The following is a 10,674-nucleotide window of genomic DNA, read 5'->3' on the forward strand; positions in this document are numbered from 1 at the left end:
TAAATGTTTCTCGGACATATCATTTGTGGCGGTTATTTTCGGTACGAAACCAGATTTTGTGGTCAGTTGAAATAATTTGATGAATTGACCATTTAAAAATCTCAATTGTGGTAGTTTTCTTTGTAACATTTACAATTTTATTTAAAACAACGAAATAGCTTTACTGTAATTCGGTTAATTTCGTTTTAGTTTGGTTAACTATAGTATATTTCTCTGTTGTCTACCTTTAGTGTTTGTTAAAGGGGAATTAAACTCAAATATTTATTTGCAAGAATATGTCATTTGTGCCCCCAGTAGTCTCAACATGATATTTACGTTGTTCATAGATTAAGAAGTAAAAAGATTATTGCATCCATTTTAAGCCACGCCTATGAGGTCATCGTATTGCCCAATGGCGACTGAAATTGACATGCCACCTGCCTTCGGACTTGCATCACCACCGTCACGTGACCAAATAAAATCAAAGCAAATCAGGTGAAGTAAGTTGAGTTGAGGTTGTCGAGGTATCGCGAGTCTGCAAGTCAAAGTCAAAACAAGTAAACTCTTCCCACCCCGCACAAATACAAATGAGTGTCAATGCGTATGCTTGAGAGTGTGTCCGGCGTGTGCGCGCGCATATGGATATGGATTTGTCTGTGATTGTGTTTGTATGTTCACAGCTCACCGGCTCAGTGATTCACCACCTGCCCGGTTGTTTGCCTGTGTGTGTGTGTATACTGTCATGACTCCACGCTTCATCCTGAATAAGACCACCTGAACACATGCGCACACAAACTCAAACACATGCAGGTACACAAGCAATGCCCGCACGCATATAAAAAAATTGGGACCCCGCCTGTGATGTTATGAGTAAAATAACAAAAGAACTACATTACCCAGCATGCCACAGTAGTTTCAAGAGTACGAGCAGTGTTTCGGCTGGGAGCGGGTTATCAAGACGAGCGGACAGCGAACGTGAAGGAGTACAAACTGGGAGTAAAGAGAGAACGAGTTCTATCCAACGCGCCTCGTCTCGTTGATTACATGATAAGAGAGACAACACACCGCCTTCAAATTCAACAGCAGACGTGTTGCCTTGATGTAAGCACTTGTTTGGGTTTAATTGTCTGCCTTTCTTGATGTAATTGTTTTGCTATCTCTTGGGGAATTTAAGTCAAACAATACGTTCTTTGCGACTCCACTCGTCTAAACACATTGTTCTGATCAATATCGCGTGCAATCAATTGTCAATTAAGCAGTAAAATCCACTTGTTTTTTGTAGCCATCTCAGGGCGGCCATTTTGCCTCTTGCTGTCGACTGAATATGACATCACACTCAGCTTGCGGACGTCACATGACCAAACCCAAAACACAGGTGAGCTGTGATTGGTTGAAAAGCATATTCCAAACCTGCGCATGTACTCACACAATAATAATAATACATTTTATTTATAAGTATAAAAAACTAACACACACAAACACATACACACAAAAGAAACTGGTACACACACCTATTTCCCCAAAATATGACACAAAAGTGTTTACGTGCAAACACGCGTGTACACAAAGCAATACACGTCCACACAAACGCACGGATGCACATGTAGAACAGACACACACACCCATCTCCCCACCCCCAAAAAAATCAGTGATCTATCTGTCTACCCATAATGTAATGCACACACATCCACACACAAATGATTCACACAATTACATCTGCGAATCAATGCATACACGTGCACTCATGACTCCCCAAATATGCACACACACACACACACACACACACACACACACACGAGTCATCCACAACACACGCATATCATGTATCGTCAGGCCGAGGAGAGACCGCACTTGCCTCCCTGTTGTTACCATGACGACCACAACCAGAGCCGCGCTTGATATTCTCTGCGTGTTCCAACCCCTCCCTCCCACTCCCCCCCTGACACACACACACACACACACAGAGCGGACCAACCCCAGCGCCTCCTTTTCCCCCATCTTCATGATTCCTGCGCTCCTTCTGCCCCATCTTCCTCTTTTCATCTTTGGAAATGACATCATAGGTGAGATGAGGTCATCATTCTCTCTCCACCAATCGGCACGCTGCACTGTGACTAGCTCCACCCCTTAACCTGCTGCCTTGGCAAACTAGTATGTAAATCTCCTTACAAGTTTATGGGCCACACCCCCCCAACGCCCTCAAAACCTTTCGTGTCGGTCAGCGCGGGGCAATATTTAGACAGCCCCCCCCCCCGGCCCGCGGCGATTGGTTGATTCATGGCTATGCCGGCGGGTAATTGGACACTGACAGCGGGGGGTGCAAGTGTTGCCCAGCGATGATTGATGGCCCATGCTGCCGCCAGCTCGCCTTGTTGTGGCCCAGATGTATGCGCTCCTGTTGCACAGTGTGTGCGTTGCGTGTTGCCACCTAACTTTTTTTCTCTCCTCGCCAGAAAAATTACACGCAGTCCTTTTCGACTATAAGACAAAAAAAAAAAAAAAATCATGCGCGATGTGGAATGAGCCTGAAATGTAACTTATCGATTGAATATTCAGAATGTCCTAAAAAAGAAATTCCTGTATGAAATTCTACAATTGTTTAAAAATTTTGCACGGTACCGTATGATATATATATATATTTTTTAAATTTTTAGTCTGATATCCTACTAAATATTCAGCACCGGATGAACGGACCGCGTGAGGACCTGTGCTTTTAACTTTCCGACATGCCTTCAAGTGTACCTAATGAAGTGGCCCTCAATTGTGGACGCTCGCGGTTGTGATGTGCTAACATCAAGGGAAATTTTTTCTGACAAAACAGCTGACCGTGGCTATAAATAACTCAACCGCATTTCCACATGCATATTAATCACAATGCCGAAGGAGAAGGAGAACAAGAGAGAGTGAAAACAAAGTCTTCACTCACAACTCACAGCAGGGACGAACGACTTCAATGGGGGCCTGCGCGAGCCGGTGGTTTTGCTGGTGTGGGGGGGGGGGAAAATTAATCCACTGCGAAAAAAGTGACAATTACGAGAGTGGTCTACTCAGATTTAAACGTTAAGAGTGTATTTTTTTTTAACCTGGAAATTATTCACCCTTTGAAGTGTCTTGGATGTCTACACACACACAAAAAAAAACAGAATTGTAAACCCCCCACCAAAAAAAAAAAAAAAATCTCTCATTGGCACGTCTTCATGTGTATTTGTTGCTCACAAATACATGAAAGTAAGGATCATCGAAGAGTCTAAATTTGAAAAAAATTGTCATTGATTTTTACAACAACAAAAAAAAACTCACACCAAGATTGTCGAACCCTTTACAAAATAAAAAAAAAAAAAAACAGACACTGTTTGTCGAATCCCCCCCAGCGACAAAAAAAAAAAAAAAGCTCTCGTTGACACCTCTTGACGGGTCTTTGATATTTTCAAAAACAAGAATGTTAGCATCGTAAAGGCGTCTAAATTTACTGATTGTGAAACAAAAACACACGCCAGTGCTCGGTACATTGAAAAATTAAATTGTCTTTGATGTTTACGAAAAAACACACCGGAATTTCTCTTGTTGACTGACACCTCTGAATTTGTCTTTGATGTTTATGAAAAAACACAGCGAGATTGATGATTCTGCATTTGTGTTCATTCTAGTGATGGGAATTCCGGCTCCTTTTAGAGAGCCGGTCCTTTTGGAGCGGCTCCCTAAAAAGAGCCGGCTCTTTCGGCTCCCAAATGGCTCCTCAGTTTTTTTGTAGCTTAAATTAATTTATTACCAAAAAGAACGTAATATTATGCGTGTGTGTGTGTGTGTGTGTGTGTGTGTGTGTGTGTAACCCTCCCCTTCCGGCTCCCAATGAGGTGGGAGCCGAATCCCATCGTTCACTTCAAAGAGCCGGCTCTCGGAGCTGGCTCGTTCGCGAACGACACATCACTAGTTCATTCCTCGTTTGCGTTCTTATGTCGTCACCTCTTGCGTATTTCGATCATTCACTCTCCTGCGCTGTCTTTGTTTAACGTCTCGATCGTAATTATTCGGTTCATATAGCAGAATAGTTCTTGAGTGACGTGATCGTCATCGCCGTTGCTGTCGCTTTTCCTTATCGTTCCGCGGACGGACGAGTGAGCGCTGCGACCACTTGACCAAATAAAATTGACTCAATTCAGCAAGTTTTTTTTCCATCCATCCATTTTCCGAACCGCTAAATCCTCACTAGGGTCGCGGGGGGAGCTGGAGCCTCTCCCAGCCGTTTTTGTGCAGTAGGCGGGGGGGGGGGGACACACCCTGAACCAGTTGCCAGCCAATAGTTTTTTTTCCAGTGTACGTTTTTTTTACGAGTCCATATCATTTTTGAATGATCACAATTGGAAAAATTGCTTCTTAACTCATTCAGTACCAGCCAATTCTGGACTAAGTCTGAAAAGACGTTTAAAACCGTCTTTGGGAGTGAATGAGTTAAAAAAAAAAGAATGACGATACCTCTCAGGACAATTGTCACATTGTTTTTGGAAGTTTTCGAACGGATACGGCATTTTTTAAAATAATTTTCCGTTTTTTTTGGTCATGTTTATTTTCATTCCTTTTGTTTCTCTCCCTGTAGACATTTTTAACCTTTCGGTTTCTCTCACTTGATTTGGATTAAAAAAAAAAAAAATGAAATTCGTATTTAAATATTCATTTATTTTTACACACGCCCGGAGCTAAAAAAAACCCAAAAAACTTTTTTTTTTCTTTCTCCAATGCCGGACTGTATGCTGATCACTGATGTGAGTTCGGCAAAAGGCTGTTAGCCCCAGTTCACCAGCAGTCCCCATCCATAACCCCCTCCCACTCGACCCAGTCCCCCCCCCCCCCCTTTCCCTTCCAGCAGCACACCGCCTCTCTCATCACTCCTCCTTCCTTCACTCTCGCCTTCCTCCTCTGCTGGAACGCACCGAAGCTCATCATCCGTTGTGGATCCTACGCCGGCCGCCTGCAGCCCAATCGCACGACGACCCCCCCCCCAAGCCCCCGCTTCCCCCCCTCCTCCCCACGGACGAGGTAAAACCATGCTCATCTTCACATTTCGGCACTTTTGGGCGGGTCGGAGCATTCGGTGCATCCACACGGCGGATCGGTCCGCTTCTTTCGAGTTGGTGGGGGTGCTTCGTTGGGTACTTGGGGGGGCTCTCCTGGCGGGGGTGGTGGGCGAATGGGGGTGATGTCTGCATGGGTATGCGTGTGCGATGAAGACGCGCGGCGAGAAATGGGTAAAAAGAAAGATACACGTGCACGCGTTTCCCATATTGCGGCATCGGTCAAGTGGAGGCGTGCGAGCGTGTGCGCCTTTTGATTGACAGATGAGGGAGGGGTGACGGGGCGGGGGCGCGTCCCCTTCAACTGACTTGATTGATTGGTTTCCGCGCACCCTCCTCTTCCTCACTGCGGGTCACATGACCGGCAAGGCGCCGTCAGCTGCTTGTCGGATGACTGATGAACGGAGTTTTGGGGGGTTTGGCCGCTGAAGTTGTTTCACGGTGGGGGGGGGGGGGCGCGAGTCATTTCGCAGGGCTGGTGGAAGAGGGGGTGGGTGAGGAGGGAGGGTGAGATGGCGTCGGATCAGGGTGGTTGTCAGATTCGTCCGGTTCGGCTTGATTTAACATCCAGTGGAGAATGACTCATGTCCTAATTGGACCCAAATGGGAGTCCTCAGGGTAGTATGCTAAGTACATGTTTATTTGGTATTATTTTGACGTGTAAACAATCATTTCTTTTTCAATAAATTCCCATTTTTTAAAAAAACATTTGAACACACCCCGTACACGATCTAATCTTTGCGAGCAACAGTTTTGACCTTTGAGCAAATCATTTCTACTTCCCCCCCCCCCCACCCCCCCGGATTGCATTCCACCTTCCACTGTATTTGTCGCCTCCAGATGACTTGCAAAGCGTGAAGAAATGCATCGCCCCGCACAAAATGGTGTCTTTATGCGTGTGTGCGTTGTTGTGTTGTCGCCAGAGGGAAGGATCGAGGTTTCCGGGCTGCGATTTTTTCCCGGCAACTTTTTATGATGAATGATTCCTCTTGTAGACAAAAAGCGAACGAGTTCAGCGTGAGCGTGGCGGCGTTTTTTTTTTCCTCCAGACGTGTCTTTTGTGTTTAAATCCCCGCGTGGGGTTGGTAATCCAACATTGCGAGACTGTCTTTGCCCCGCAGTGGTTTTCCCGCCGCCATGTTTCCTGAACTTCACTTCAGGACAACTTTCCTCGCCGCTCGCAATTTCCTCGTCTTCCTCCCAACTTCCTTGTTTTTCTTCTCGACTTTCTTTGATTCCTCCCTTGGGTTGCCCTCAACTTGCTGGTGCTCTTCCCTATTGATCTGTTTTCTCTCTCCATTTCTTTGCGTTCCTCTCGACTTCCTTGGTCTCCTCTCAAAGGCCTCGTTTGTCTCCACTTCCTGGATGAGCATCTCCAAACACCTTGTGTTCCTCTCAGCTTCCTTCTCTGACCTTTAGCTTCCTTGACCTTTAGCTTGACTTACCCTTCCATCCATTTTCTACCACCTATTTGGGGTCGGGTCACGGGGGCTGCATCTTAAACAGACTTCCCTCTCCCCAGCCACTTCTTCCAGCTGTTCCTGGGGGATGGCGAGGCGTTCTCAGGCCAGTTGTGTGGCATAGTCTGGGTCGTCCCCAGGGGGCCTCCTGCCACCAGGGAGCCGTCCATGAGGCATCCTAATCCGATGCCCGAGCCACCTCATCCTAATCCGATGCCCGAGCCACCTCATCTGGCTCCTCCTGCTTGATTTATTCATTCATTCATTTTCCGATCCACCTTATCTTCACAAGGTCTGGCGGGGGGCGCTGGAGCCTATCCCAGCTATCTTCGGGCAGTAGGCGGTGGACACCCTGAACCGGTTGCCAGCCAATCGCAGGCCACACAGAGACAAACAACCATCCACGCTCATACTCACACACCGAGGGACAATTTTGAGTGTTCAATCAGCCTGCCAAGCATGTTTTTGGAATGTGGGAGGAAACCGGAGTACCCGGAGAAAACCCACGCAGGCACGGGGAGAACGTGAAAACTCCACACAGGGAGGCCGTAGCGGGGATTGAACCCGGTACCTCTGCACTGTGAGGTCAACGCGCGAACCGCTGGTCCACCCGAGCTTGATTTAGTTCCTCTTATTTTTTATTTTTTGGGGGGTAGTCCTCTTGATTTACTTGCTTTCCTTTCAACTTTTTGGGTATCCTATCGACTTCAGGGCAGGAGATTGAAAACGTTTCAAATTACTTTCCGTCTTAGCCCCTCGGTAGCCGTGGCCCAATTTCTCCGAGGGGGACCATAAAACTTGCATTTCATCTAATCTAAGAAGCTTGTAAATGGAAATCGGACATCCCCCACCCCCCCCCCCCCCCCGTTGAAAGTTCCAAATAATTCAAGGTGTTTACTTCCTGGGGACACATGCAGGGTCATGTATTGATGTCTGTGTCATGTATTTATTTTTTAAAATAAATATACCTCATGGACATAATTGTCATCTTGATGGCGCTATAGAGCACCAGGATGGATTTGCAGCGTATCCTGCATCTCTTTCCCACGGGATTGATTTTTTAAAATTTATTATTATTATAATTTTTTTTTTAGAGAACGAGCTCAGGCCAAGAAAGAACCCAGGTAGATTTTTCATTCATTTATTATTATGTTTTTTTTTCCCCCGATGGCATTTCTTTTCTCATTTCCAGTCACAACTCATCGTGGACTTCCCCGAAACGTTCAGAGATTTGTTTTTCCACCGTCAAAACAAGATCTCGATTCATTCCAGAGAGAGCGAAACAAATTGAAGATGCTTTCAATAGCGGAGGCGCAATCGTGCTTCGCGTCACCCGCCGAAACGTCGTTGACGGCGCGGGGATGAGATTTGCGCGGCTAGTCGGATGGCGAGTATTTAAGACCTCGCCACGGTCCAATAATCACGGGCTGCGAATGGTCGCCGTCGCCGTCGGCCGGTTCCGCGCTCAATCTGCAGAGAGTAAATAACTGGGCGCGCTCGCTCGGGCGGCCTCATGTCGAATGTGGAATAGTCTGGTTAGCCGTCATAAAACATTTATGAGCTGGTTGGGCCCCAAATAAAAGTGTGTGGGGGGGGGGGGGGGGGGGGAGTTTGTGGTTACCAGGCAGGCCTAAGACGTTGATCGCAATAGATCGGTAGCCCGCGGACCGGTTCCCAAGTCGATCGCGAGGGGCATCGGGGGAAATGGGGGGGCCAAGGGGGGGGGATACAATATGTGTGTCTGTGTGCGTGTTATTAATATCACAGTTGCACCTCTTTTCAATTTACTAACGTTCACATTTCTAAGTCCTGATTCACGTCATTGTTTTCCGTTCGCCGATTTTGCCAACGGCGAATACCCGAATGCCGTATTATAACGGACAGATTTTTAAAAATTTTTTCCACCCAGGGCGGCCCGGTAGTCCAGTGGTTAGCACGTCGGCTTCACAGTGCAGAGGTACCGGGTTCGATTCCGGCTCCGGCCTCCCTGTGTGGAGTTTGCATGTTCTCCCCGGGCCTGCGTGGGTTTTCTCCGGGTGCTCCGGTTTCCTCCCACATTCCAAAAACATGCGTGGCAGGCTGATTGAACACTCTAAATTGTCCCTAGGTGTGAGTGTGAGTGCGAATGGTTGTTTGTTTCTGTGTGCCCTGCGATTGGCTGGCAACCAATTCAGGGTGTCCCCCGCCTGCTGCCCGAAGACAGCTGGGATAGGCTCCAGCACCCCCCGCGACCCTAGTGAGGATCAAGCGGCTCGGAAGATGAATGAATGAATGAATTTTTCCACCCACAAAAGATTGAAAAGGCCTTCGTGACAACGAACCGCGAGATGCCCACTACCGCCGCGAGCGTGCTAACCAAGAAAATGGACGGTGCGGATCACCCTCCGTTGCTTCGTGACATTGCCGATTGATCCGATACGTATTTTGTTGTCCTTCCAGGAGCACAGCAACCCCTAAAATTTTGTTTGGCAATGTCGCCAGTGATCTCCGTTCAAGTTCCCGTCCAATCAAAATAAACAAATTGGACTTTCAAACTTTGAGCTGAGCTCCCGAAAGCGACTAGCTTCGTCGTCGTGTCATCGTTCCATCCGCGAGTCGACATATTCGGGAACAAACGCTCCATTTTTGTCATCTTTTTGACTGTTTGTCTCCGCGTTGTTTTGCGGCGAACAAAACGCTCTCTCCCGTCACGTACTTGAAAAGCGCAGCCGTCGTCCCAAAAATAGTCGCCGTCCGCCAGGAGCCGACGCGCTTGATGAAGTTTTGATCCGGGGGAGATGACGAGCGCCCAAGCCCCTCCCCCCAACCCCCCCGACACAATTAAAATAGTGACATCATTAAAACAGTAGAAAACAAAAAAACAAATCCAAAGCTCTGTATTGTATGAACGGCAACATATGGCAACATTTTCATGTCCGGTTTTTCTGATATGTGGCATATTTTGGATAAAGGCCGATCGAGCTCATTGTGGCTTTTTGTGACCAAACATATTATTTTAATGGCACGGGGTTGCATTTTTGTGGGAAACGGACACTTTCCTGGACTGGTATATACATTTTAGGTGGCATTTTAGTGATTTTCTTGTCTTTGTGTACAACTATATTTGTACACACTTTGTGTGCGCAATACATTTACAGTAGCATTTTCTTAGTTTAAGTTTGCATTTCATGACCAAATATAGAGTTTTATTTTGGGCCTATTGGAGCCTTTCTGTGGAAAATGATTTTTTTTTGGTGACATATATTGTTTTTGGGTGAATGTATTGCACTTTCAAAGCAAAACGCGGCCGTTGGTGATCAAATCTACCTTTGCGAGCCTAATTCATTTTTTTCTGTGATCAAATCGCTTGTTTGAAGTTGCATTTTGGCTGGAAATTGTCAGGTTCCCGCTCAATTATATTGTTTTGGTGGGCTTATATCGCATTTTTGGTGCAGCGCTTTGTGTGAAAAGATGGATTGTGTAAAATCTGTTGGACTCTCTATTAGAAGGTGATGCAGAGTCAAATTGAGACTTTTCATGATCAGGTAAAGCAGGGGTGGGCAATTATTTTCCCGGGGGGGGGGGGTGGGGGGGGGGCTAATGAGAAGCAGAAAATATTGTGGAGGGCCGGACCAAAAGTTAGAAATAGAAATAGAAAATAAAGAAGATAGCACAATATCTTTGTATGCCAGTAATAATGTAACATTCTCCTCCACCATCACACTCAGTGATGGTGGTTCTCCTCAAGGATCCGTACCGAGCCCCCTGTTGTTCACACTCTACACATTTGACTGCTCTCCGACTCTCATTAGCGCTCCAGTTAGCGGAAAGTTTTTAACATGATAACAATCAAACCATTCTAGGAAATGTTCATTGACTCGAGCCACAAGCAATTCACTCTGAGCATGGAAATCGGACCAGAATCGGACCGAGTTAGAATCGCTTCCTTTTTTTTCCAAAGTCTCGTAGATTTGAGTCTTTCCGACTCTGGGCGTCTCCTGAATGTTTCGTACTTTGTCACCCGCTTCGTTTAATCAGATACATATCACTTTCCCTTCCATGGTCATTACTCTCTCCCTCTTTCTTCGTCTTCTCCCCCCCCCCTCCCTCCCTGTGCTCTGCAACTTGAAGTAACGGCGCCACCTGGTGTTGAAATACTTGTCATTACAAGTAAAAACGAAATGAAT

General features: G+C 46.5%; 1 long non-coding RNA gene across 2 annotated transcripts; it reads left to right on the forward strand.

Moving 5' to 3' along the window:
- The first annotated feature begins 900 nt into the window (after positions 1–900).
- LOC127613577 (uncharacterized) lies at positions 901–5,491 on the forward strand. 2 transcript variants are annotated; one of them, XR_007966232.1, is made up of 3 exons: positions 901–1,080; positions 1,262–1,354; positions 4,841–5,491. It is a non-coding gene; the product is annotated as an uncharacterized LOC127613577 (long non-coding RNA). The 2 variants fall into 2 exon arrangements; XR_007966231.1 differs by having other exon boundaries at positions 902–1,080; positions 4,844–5,491.
- Positions 5,492–10,674: the final 5,183 nt, after the last annotated feature.

Source organism: Hippocampus zosterae, chromosome 13 (genome assembly GCF_025434085.1).
Source record: "Hippocampus zosterae strain Florida chromosome 13, ASM2543408v3, whole genome shotgun sequence".
In the NCBI taxonomy this organism is placed as follows: Eukaryota; Metazoa; Chordata; class Actinopteri; order Syngnathiformes; family Syngnathidae; genus Hippocampus; species Hippocampus zosterae.